Genomic DNA, 11,274 nt, shown 5'->3' on the forward strand with positions numbered 1-11,274 from the left:
GAAGCATTATCCTTTTGCACTCCTATAAATCCTTTTGTATGCTTACTCATGATGTGGGCTTCCAGACTGTCCTAGACTCTCACCTTTTATAAATCAATTCCCTGCTGGTTTGCAGAACTAAAGACCTGAGTCAATGAATCAACAGCTTGTTTTTCTTCACCTAAAATTTCAGTTAGAATGAGGAGTCTACACAGACCCCTGGCCGAGTATTTTGTAAAGCTTTGAAATATTAAATCAAAAGCCCTTCTAAATTCAGCATTTCCCTTATCTCCTCTTTTGCCTTTGAGTGGAGCAGGCACACAATACAGCATAGTCCTGCAGCAGGAAGAGTTTGTGCCTGGCAGATGGATAAGCCTCCACTAGCCACAAATTAAGGGGTCCAGGGCCTGAAGCAGAGAGAAAAAGTTGGACTTTTGAACAGAATCCAGCTTTGTTTTATCAACAATTATTTGTACAAAGCTCACAACTGAAGCAGCACAGGCATCAACAAAGTAGTTCAACCACTGGTTTGATCCTGAGGCACCGACACACGCAAAGCAGGAGGTAGCAGCCTGAGAGCTTACCTTCAGGACTGGCCTTTTGCACCACCCAGACGGGACTCATGGGGCATACACTCTGTGTTGCCATGATGTCAGGAGTCTGTGCAGAGGCTGTTTGTGAGGCCAAGGGACTCTGCCAGTCCTCCCTCAAACTGCTCCTGCACAGCAGCACAGACCCCAGAAATTTCCACAGCCATGGGAGGGGAGGATGTGCTGACAACCTGCAGCTGCTCAGGGGAAAGCATATTGGAGGCCTCCAAATTGTGGGAGACATGGACAGAGCCGGGCTGAGAAACACAATCTATCATGGGAGTCCTTGCAGCTCTGAAATGATGTCCACATGAGGGCAAACACATCTGTTAATCCTGGAGACACTGGGGATGCCACTGGGAATGCCACTGGGACAGCGGGATGTCTGTGGTGCTGAATGTGATAGGGGCTTCTTTTTTACTCATGACAATGTCCTGAAATGTGAGATTCTTCTGGACCAGCACTCTCTGGAGACAGAAAGCTGACATTGTGCAAACTCCTCACACCCCTCTCCACCCAGAGTCCTTATCAGATGTGCCAGACCTGACTGTTTCTGCATTACACTTTTCCTTTAGTGGTTTGGCCCATGCAGCTCAGTTCTCAGCTACCTCATCCCCTGTTGTATTCAAACCTGGTAGTATTTGCACAGCAGTGACAGTACTTCTAATTTTGCTCCCACATATTTTAATTCTGAGCACAGGTTGCCACAAACTATGGCCAGTTCTATCCTCCCTTTCCTTTTCCCTGCAAAACCAGGTTATGCTGCAACAGCAAAGCGTTCCACCTCAGTTTGAAGCTCACCTTCTTGTCATAAAGGGAATAACTGTGGTCGCAAGGCAGCTCCCAAGGCCCCAGTTCAGCAGTTTGTCTCTGATCAGCAAAACATTTAAGCACATGTTTACCTGCAGGCTGATGATCATATCCCTTAGACTTGCCAGAGCCATGCTTTTCTGTCTCTGGTTTATGCACCCCTAGAGACTCATGAACTACTTCTAAGGGGGCCTGAAAGGTACTTAAGAAGAGCAAGCTTCTCACCAAGAGGCTTGTTTGCTACAGAGAAGGTCCAGACTCCTTCTCAGGGAATGAAGAGACCAAGGACCACTGCTTGAGAGCAGGACAGGTCTGACAGTCTCAGGCCATGGGCTTTAACAAAAGGCTGGGATCCCACCACCTCTAGGTATGTCTTCATGGTGTCTTGCAAACCAATGTTAACTTGCTCTGGAGCCAATCTGACAGGATGCAACCAGCTCCAGACCCAACATGGAACAGTGGTGGTGAGCACAGGGCTGAGTCCGAGCTGAGACACTGTGATGAGGGATGGGCATTAGCAAAAGCCTCCAGTTTGGAGCTTGTGTTAGCTGGTTTGAAGCAAAATCAGGACATACATGTGTCTGCTTGAAAAATATCTTACAGATGTTTCCTTAGACTGAAAGCCGTGGAAAGCTTGGTGATTCTTATCTTCTCCACCATCTGGACAGAAATGACATGAACTGCCCATTTTTTCTGGGACAAGGCTGTGTCAGATTCTTTTCTCATAAAGCTGATCACGAGTAGGGACCTGATTTCAGCCTTGGGGGCATCGTGCCTATTTCTGCTCCTGCTTCGTCCCCCCATGCAGCCACAGCAAAATAAAGAAGCCTGCAAGTGGTGAATTACCTGGGCCCATCCAATCTTACAAAGTAAATGTCCCATGTCTGCCCTTTATTGATCCATCTGCAAATGTGCATATGAAAGTAGGTAATTCATGCTGAGATTTACTAAAACTATACCTAACTCACCTTGTGTTTTAACCGGCCATTCAAATTACTTTCAGAAATCTATTATGTGCATTATCATTTTTATTTTCAGCACAAAGGAGATTTTTTTTCCCAGCCAGTCAAGTTACTGTCTACTTTTATACAATAAATTGCTATAAATTAAGTTAGCAGCGGTATAAACAGAGGTAATAGATCCCTGTCTCTGGAGTGGCAGCTGACAGCATTATGGAAATGTGGAATGTCTATTTCTGAGTTTATTCTAATGCTGATGAGTTTGCACCGATGTTCGTCTCACTCATTTCTCATTTTATCACCTCTAATGCAGTGATTTCCCCCCTGCAAGCTTCTTCTTCCTGAGGCTTGATTTAGTCAAGTAAATCCTAAAGGCTATTTTAAAAATGAGCTGTAGGAAAATGCTTACAGTTGGCATAGTGGGTACCACTTAGGCTTTTGTTTGAATAACAAAACTTTGTTTCAAAATAATAAAAGTTGCTGCAATTGAATGCATTCAGCCCAATAAAAATATAATCCATTTTCCCCTTGAAATATGCTCATAATAAAAGAGAGTATGTATTTTTGCTTTACATCCATTTCAAAATTCTAACTCCTGCTGAAGGACAGCATGGAGCAAGTGAAGTAGGAGGGAGAATGAGAAAGTGAAAATTTGTAGCCCAAAATGTGTATTTGGGTGTGCAAATATATAAAATAGTCTCCTTTTCTACTTACCTTCCCACAACTCTTGGCCATGTAAAGAAGGCCTTAAAAATGCATGGATTAGCATCAGTTTGGAGGATTCTTTCCACCACCAAATTGTAATAGGAACTTGTGGTAATAAGAATTAAGCCCTTAACCTTGTGAGAGTTTTCAGATGCACCAACCCCCAGTATCAATTAAAAAAAAAATCAGTAATCTCATAAATTACAGAGGAGGTGACCTTGGAAGAGTCTCTATCCAGAATTATGGGTTTGATGACCCTCAGTTTTGAAATCCCCATCTGCCTTTTTGCAGAGCACAGCAGCACTATTTTGATTTTCTGAGAGTTTGGTGAAGGTGGTCTTGAAATCTGTGACAAGAGCCAAGAGCCATGTCCTTCCCAGCACATTTGAACACAGTTGCCTTGGTCCATTTCCAGACCTAAAACTCTATTGAAAAGAATTTTTTTATGAGGAATTAAAGTGTGGGTTGTTTTTTGGTTGGGGGAGGGGGGGAGGGGAAGGAGGATTTGTTAAAAAAAGCAAGTCAGAAGAATTACAATAACCTTTCCTTCTTCCCCCTGCCCTAGAGTTCAGCTTGTCATTGAAGCAGACAGGGAAGGAGCTATTGAACCCACAAAGACCAGATGGTGACCACCAGAGGAAAGTCTCCTGGTTTTGACACTGACATCTGAAGGGTTCTTGGAGACTGCTTGAGTTTAGTGAGATTTCTTTGGAAAGCAGGCAAAACAACACTGACACCACCAGCCAGGCTGTGCACCCATTCATCACACTGCTAGACCCTCAGAGTCTAATGGTTGTAGCTGGGGAACTGACTGGAATTATTCCTTTTCACAGGAAATTCCTGAATTGGGAAACTTGAGGATTGCTCAAGACCAAAATTACTCTGATTTTTTTAATTCTCCAGTGTATTTCCCTTCTCTTCTCTTAGCACTTTGGTTTTAGCATTTTACTGGGCAAAGCCAACTGCAACAGTGGAACAGCAACAAATAGTGCCATTAACAAATTCCTGTTAAGCAGTTTCATACCTGAGCCATGGAGTCAACCTCTGTTGGTTCCAGGGACAGTCTCTGCTCTCAGCCAAAGCTAAGTTGGTTACCTTGCATTGCCTTGGCAGCATATAACATATCATAACAATACAGTCATTAGCATGTGTACACACCAGCATCTGCAAGCTAAAAATTGGGGCAATTTCAGAGAAAAACAAGGAATCTGAAGAAAAATTAGGGGATCATCCATAAAAAGCCACCCTTTTTGAAGGCACCAAATGGAGAACACAAATCTCTTGCTGAGGAAGAGACAAGTATTTTCTCGGTGGGTATAGCTGCCCTTGCATACTCTGCAAAGCTGGGAACTGGCTCCAAGGAGCATCCCCGGGCACAGAGCTGCGACCAGTTCAGGACAAGAGGAGACCAGGAACGACACTTCTGCCATCTAGTGGTTTGTATAAGCATTCGAGCTGAGGAAAGATGCTGTAAATCCTGGCGGGTAGCACGAGCTTAGCAGTGCAGAATAATACAGCCATAAACCGTGATCTTACCTGCGGTAAAGAGAGGAATACGGTGAAAAATACGTGCTGGATGTCTTCAGCACATAATGAACATAATGCTGTGTAGATCCACATTCAGCCCAAAAGATACTGCCGAGACATTATTGCTAGCAATGACCAGAGCAGGAACATTTAAGAAATGATGCATTTGACATTTATGTGATCATTTGTCTCCCATGAGCATTTCTTGACAGGTTCTCAGAATTCAAATTCGACTTCTGTTCTGGAATATGGCATTTCCAGAGTGGAAGAGTATAAATAAAAAATGTATTTGCCATTACAGTAATTACACTAAAACTAGCACAGAAATTTCCACCCTTGTTTAAAACTGAGCTCCTGTACTCCAACAAACATGAAAGCGGGGATTTCCACTGCCTCCTTTTGTCATGGCACAAAGCTTCCTTTTACCAGTCATTTCCCTCCCCACTAAGCTCTCCTTTCTCCTTGTTTCACAAAAAATTCTCAGCGATTAATGGTCATACCTTCTTCTCTACCATACATGGTGTACATTTCCCATCCATCTCCATCTGTGATGTTTCAATCTTTCTTTATATAAGAGTTTTTCCATGCATAGTCTCATCCCAGTGGTCTGACTAAAACACACTTTTCTCCTGCTTTGGAGTAGATCTAAACTGAAAACTCCTGCTGAAGACATAGCATCAATTTGCATAATAGCACTGCAATATCCCACACACCATACTTGGTACATTTTGCTTCTCTTTAACCACTAATTTTGTCCAAGCACAGAACTATTCATTTGTTGAATGTGCTGAAAATATGCAAACACACTTAATAGAAGTGGAAGAATGTCTGTTACTTTTCTCCTTGTTAGATCTTAGACACTGCCCTCATCCTCCCACCTATCAGAGCTGGTAATTTACCAGTGCTATTTCCAGGACAAATGTGTCTAAAGAGTCCTAAATTTCAGCTCAGTAATAGGATTGCTAAATCCAAATATAGAATGATCCAAATAAATATATAGAGGTTTTAGCCCAGCCTCACTCATTTTACTAGAACACTGCTGTGGGGGTGTTTTGAGCTGTGCTAATTTGCAAATTTCTTAGTAATAATCATCTTTTCTTCAGGTTCCTTCAACTGGAAACTAATGCATTTCAAGAAGGAAAATGTGAAGAAAACAGCAACAACTGAAATAGACTCAGTGGGGGAGGTTTTCAGATTTGCTTTTTATCTGGTCATTTATTTCTTCAGAAAAAGCAAGCAGCTCAACTAAATAAAAAAGAAAACTCCTTGCTTATGAAATCTAGCAGACAAAACAATGCTCTCAAGTGATATGGTAAAAGCTTCCATTACCTGAGACATTTAACCCTGAATTGAATCTAGGACCATAAAACATCCCATTCTTTCTGTGCTGCAAGTGCAACACCAATACTCAATAGCCTTTCCAGGCTGGTACTGTTAAAAAAAGAAATGAGTTATGACTGGGATATACACTGATATAATCTCTCTACTTCTCTCTATATAAGTACACTTATATCCTGCATAGAAACAACAGGTTTTGGGTTTTTTTTTTTTTTTACATTCCCCCATTCTGAAATCTAAATCTGAAACTAAAACCCACCAAACTCTTCCCTAGGTCTCTCACCAAGATAAATGTGGGGCATGCAGACCCATGTGTCTTATTTGGGACCAGCACTTTTTGGGAGAACAATTTATCCCCCTTGTGTACAAGGGATCAGTACACAGTCCAGGCACATGATAAGGATCTGAGAATCACTGGGAGGCTGGTCAAAATTGCTTCTCAGACTGTCACAGCTTCAGCATCCCCAGAAAAAGTTGAAAACCCTGAACTTCCATCTGGAGAACAATTGATGAAAGAAAAGGAGAATTTTCAAAATGTTGTTGAACGGTGCAGTGAGCGACGAGCTGAAGGAGCTTCCACTCTGATTCATCTTGAAGCACCTTAACTTCTTCTGAAGGTTTCTGTTGTGCATTACAAAGAAAATGTTCTCATTTCAAGTTTATCCCATGTTTGTACTTACACTTCAGACCAATACTGAATGTCTTCACACAAAAACATTAAGCTCAGCTTTATGACTCCTCTGCCTTCTTGGTGCAAAGCATAGTTAAAATTCCTTTTATAGAGGCCTTTCATTCCTCCACCTCTCCCAGCATTAGCTCAGTCATAGCCTAGACTGCAGAATTCCCAATTAGATAGTTCTCTTGTACCACGTTGTGATGCCACAGGTCATTATTTTTAGGTTCTCCTGTAACACAGAAAAGTGAGCTTGATTTAATTTTATTTCAGATTGTGGCACAGTGAGAGGTGAGGCTTCTTGAAGCAAGTTTGCAAACAAACAATAGTGCAATCACAAAAAACAGTCACTGTATCCCTGACCAGCTATACTTACCCCCATAGCAAGGACTAACTGCTTTTACATATTTGGGGAAAGAGGGGTTGATGTCTCAGTGCAGCACAGTTTTTCTTCCCTTTGAGTGACATATTCTATTTGCAAAATGAGAATTAGTGCAGGTAGGATGTCTCCCTATAAATATTTCTGAGCAAAAACAGCAACAAGAGACAATAATTATATTAGCTAAAATAAGATGTTGGCACAAGAACAAATGGATGCAAGCTAACCATGTATACATTTAATCTGGTAATTAGGAGATGGTTCCTTACCATCAGACAAAAGAGACTCTGGAACAGTCTCCCAGTGAGCATTGTGGGGGAATGAGACTTGATTACTTTTAAGATAAAGACTGATCAGTTTACAATAGGGATTGAATGACAGACAATAGCAGAGAACAGCACTTGATGACCCAGATCATGTTGTCCTTTCCAGTGACCCTGAAAGCACTGAAAATTACCTGTTATGGAAAACACATAAAATGTCCTACAACACCACCAACTTCTCCCAACACAGACCACTCTGCAATGCATAACTGTTTGTTATTCCTCACCTACTCACCACATCAGTACATCTCCTTGCCTTTACCGTGACTCCAACCTTGGTGAGTCTGGAGCCCTTTCCACATGTCACCTCTTGCCCATACTTTTGCAGCAGCTCCATAGACCATGGCACACCACAGTCACAAGGCTGGCATTACCCCAGCTGGCATCTCAAGAATTTTGCGGGCAGCACTGTCCTGTTGCCAGCCTCTGCAAACTCCACTGCCACTTTCTAGCTGTTCAGGGAACAGTGGAATCTCCTGCTCTTCCCAAAAGTTCTGATCTCCAGCAATGGCATCTCTAGCCAGAAGCAGAGGCAATATGCAGGCTTGGTCTACAGAAATAGACATGACCCATCTACATTATCTGGAGAGAAATATTAGTAATATGGTAATTTCAGCTACCCAGTACAGGACAGATGTCAATGCTGTGGGTCTGTCATAAACAGAAAACTGCAGGAATGAAGCACCCCAGAGTTACAAGCTTTTTTTCCTAGAGGTGAAGGATCATGCCACAATGTCCAAAAAAAAAGAAGAGCGGGTCAGTCTGACCTGTACAGAAGAGGGCTATAATGGAAACAAGGTATGAAAGGAGGAATTTAAACAAATTAACAAATTCAAGGAAAAAGAAGGAAAATGCAAATCAAGAATACAGATAGAGCTGAATATCTGATGTTTCATGGGACCAGGGTTGTAAGCCTACACCAGCAAGGGCTCCAGGGAGCAGGCATGGAGGGAGACCTCATAGCTGAAAGCAATGCAATAGGCCTTGCATGGCTCAATTAAACTCGGATTAAACCTATTCTACCTCCCTGGCAGGTGGTGAGAAGGGAGACAGCAAAATCAGCGAAAAGAGGCAAATTCAGTGCTGACTGATTGCCTGCATTTAGCCTTTCCTTTATGTGTATCACCCCAATATAGTCCTTTTGCCTTTGCTTAACCACATCCAGGAGCAGGCTCTTCCCCTCCAGACCTCATAAATCCTACTGTAATTCACTGTACTTCTTCCCTACCAGATAGACACTGACCCCCCATCTCACCTTAGCTCTCTCAGTGTGAATACAGAGGGTGCAGCACGAGGAGCAGGGGGAGGTGCATCCCCACTGTGACAGCTGCTGTGGCTCCAGGGAACAATCAGGCTGCTGTATTGACATTACAAATGAACGCATACACCTCTGTGGTTTCATTAATGACTGCAGTGAAAGATGAAGAGGCATGAAAATGAATGCAGCCTGCAAAAAAGCAAAGACAAATGGGAAGTAATTTAACTAAATCCCCAACACCTAAACAACGCACATAACAAATCTTTTGAAGTTTTGATTCTCTAAGGAAGCAAGTCCTTGAATCCAAAGTATCCAAAGAGGAGTCACCAGCATTGCTTATAAATAAGACTAAGGAAATTATATGGGTGAGGCAATTGGCAAGCAAGCAAGCAAGCAAGGTTCATTACACCTAAAATCACTGTGACATCGAGATCACTTCCTCCGCTTTCCTTTTTAAGGGCAGCTTGGTAGCTAGTAACACACAAGTCTTGAAATGTGCAGGGAGAAGAGTAACACTGTGCAAAACAAGCAACAAGACTAACAAGTGCTACAAGAGTAGCACTGTCTGTGTGCTGCTTTTCTTGGACAGGTGGAGAGCAGAGGTTTTAAACCAGGTCCCATTCCAGTTAATGCCTACTCATCCTGGAATCTAGGGAAAAAATATGAGAAACTGGGACAGGAGTGAAAAGAGATTTATGAGTTGCAAAACTATGACAGGTAAAATTGATAATTGTTCACACAGTTCTGAGTGCTGAATTTAATTCAATACATAACTTGGTTGTAAGCTTGTGCTCATGTTATTATTTATTCTTCTTACATTCATTGCACTTGAGACACCACAGAACTGAGTACTAAAACCCAATGAAACAAAAGAGGGCTACTAAATCTAGAAGCTTGGACTGTAGTTCAGTCACGAGAAAATAAGCAGACAAGGTCGCATGGTGGAAATAAAGTGGGGAAAACAAGACCAGATTGGGTGGCTTCATGGGCACTAAGCCCTTAGCACCTAACTAAGCTTGCATTAAGCATAGGGAACTATACACACATCCTAAAATGTTCTGCACTGCCAAGAGCAGTTTACAGAATATGTATCTCACAGCCAAGGAGACACCTGAGGGAGCATATCATGTACCCTTTTGCAGTTTGTCTCCCAGGGATGTAGGAAAAAGAATGCAAGGTGCTCTGAGCAAAAGGAATAAGCAATATTCTCACAACAGACTGAAGACTGACTGACTGAAGCTGCACTTCAGGTCTTAAAAGCTATAGGGACTGTTTGATTTTCTGATTCCCTCACTATAATCTCTTATATTCCAGAGTATAAAGAAACAATTCTGTCAAGTGTTAAGGATTTGAAGGGGTTGTGACTCTCTTAAATTTGCCATCAGAGTTCTGACATTTTCCCCACCTGACCTGTTTAATCTAGGTGTATATTCTAAAGACGTTCCTGGATTTTCTAGAAAAGAGAAAGGCTAAGTTGTCTGAAAGCACCCAATAAATGCCAATGTTTTGTGCTGGCTGATTCCCTTTATGAGCTCTGAAGAATGTGAATGATTGAAATGAATTTTTCTGAACATTTCTTCACTAATATAAAGTGCAGTAGAAGGGACTACATGTTATTGTTGTTACAATTCCTATTATTATTACTATTATGTTTGTTCTGTGGGAGGAAAGAAACTTGGGTGGATGTCAACAGGGGAAGTCTGAATGACTGGTGCTTCAGTGGCTTTATGTGCAAGTATCCTGCTATATGCTCATTTTTGCAAATTCACCTGCAAATTCATTCTCTCATCCACACAGAGTCCCTGACACAATCTAATACCTATGAGCAATCCAGCACTAAAAACATTAAACTGCAGGGGAGCTCAAACGTTTTCTCTTTCTAGGGTACAGAATATTAAACATACCATCCCAACACATACCAAAACAACACATCCCAACAAGCTATCATTACCAAATGCTTGCTTTCATCAAATACCAGGCTAATTTAAGCTCTCAATTTTCAAAGCAATCTGAATCCCTGTTCCTTTGGGCTGTACTTAGTCTCTCCCAACCATGCTCACGGCTTCTTCTGACTTGCTCCCATTCTGCCTCCACCTGACCCATAGGCCAGGTGCTCCCAGGACTTAACTGATATTTCTGTCCATAGATGTTTTTGCACAGCCTGTAATACGAGCAAGAAAGCTGAAGACTATAAAAACACAGGAACTGTGATTTTGTTGTGCTGTGCATTGTTGAATGGGGTATGAATCCACCACTGGGACTCCTAGAAACATCACCAACAAGCAGAAGTAAAGGAGCAGGTCATGTCAGGTTCACCTCTGACAAGATCCTGGTCATAAATTTGCAGAGGGACTTGTCCACCTTGGTGTTTCCTCCCTGGGTTACGGTCTGGAGGGCAAGGAGCGATTTTAGTTTTGCCAGCAGCAGGCACACGTGTACACGCAGGAGAACACCTGCACAGGTTTTTTTGTGCTCAGCCTAGGGGCTGGTTAGTTTTTACCCTGATGTGTTACAGCTTCTGCGCTTGCCGACAATGATCTGTGTGTACAGGCTGTACCCCTCACTTTGGATCAAACTACACTTTGACACAGCATAACAGGCATAGGCCTCTATTCTCTTCAAATTCCTCTAGGCCCTTACTGCACTGCAAATAATTACTGTCATCATTCTGCACTTGTTAGGACACAAAAGCATCAGCAGGGCCAGAAGGCGGATCTGTAGGGGCTGTGGAAT

This window comes from Corvus kubaryi, unplaced genomic scaffold (genome assembly GCF_017639235.1).
Source record: "Corvus kubaryi isolate FWS band 111438036 unplaced genomic scaffold, C.kubaryi_AGA036_p1.0 74, whole genome shotgun sequence".
Lineage (NCBI taxonomy): Eukaryota > Metazoa > Chordata > Aves > Passeriformes > Corvidae > Corvus > Corvus kubaryi.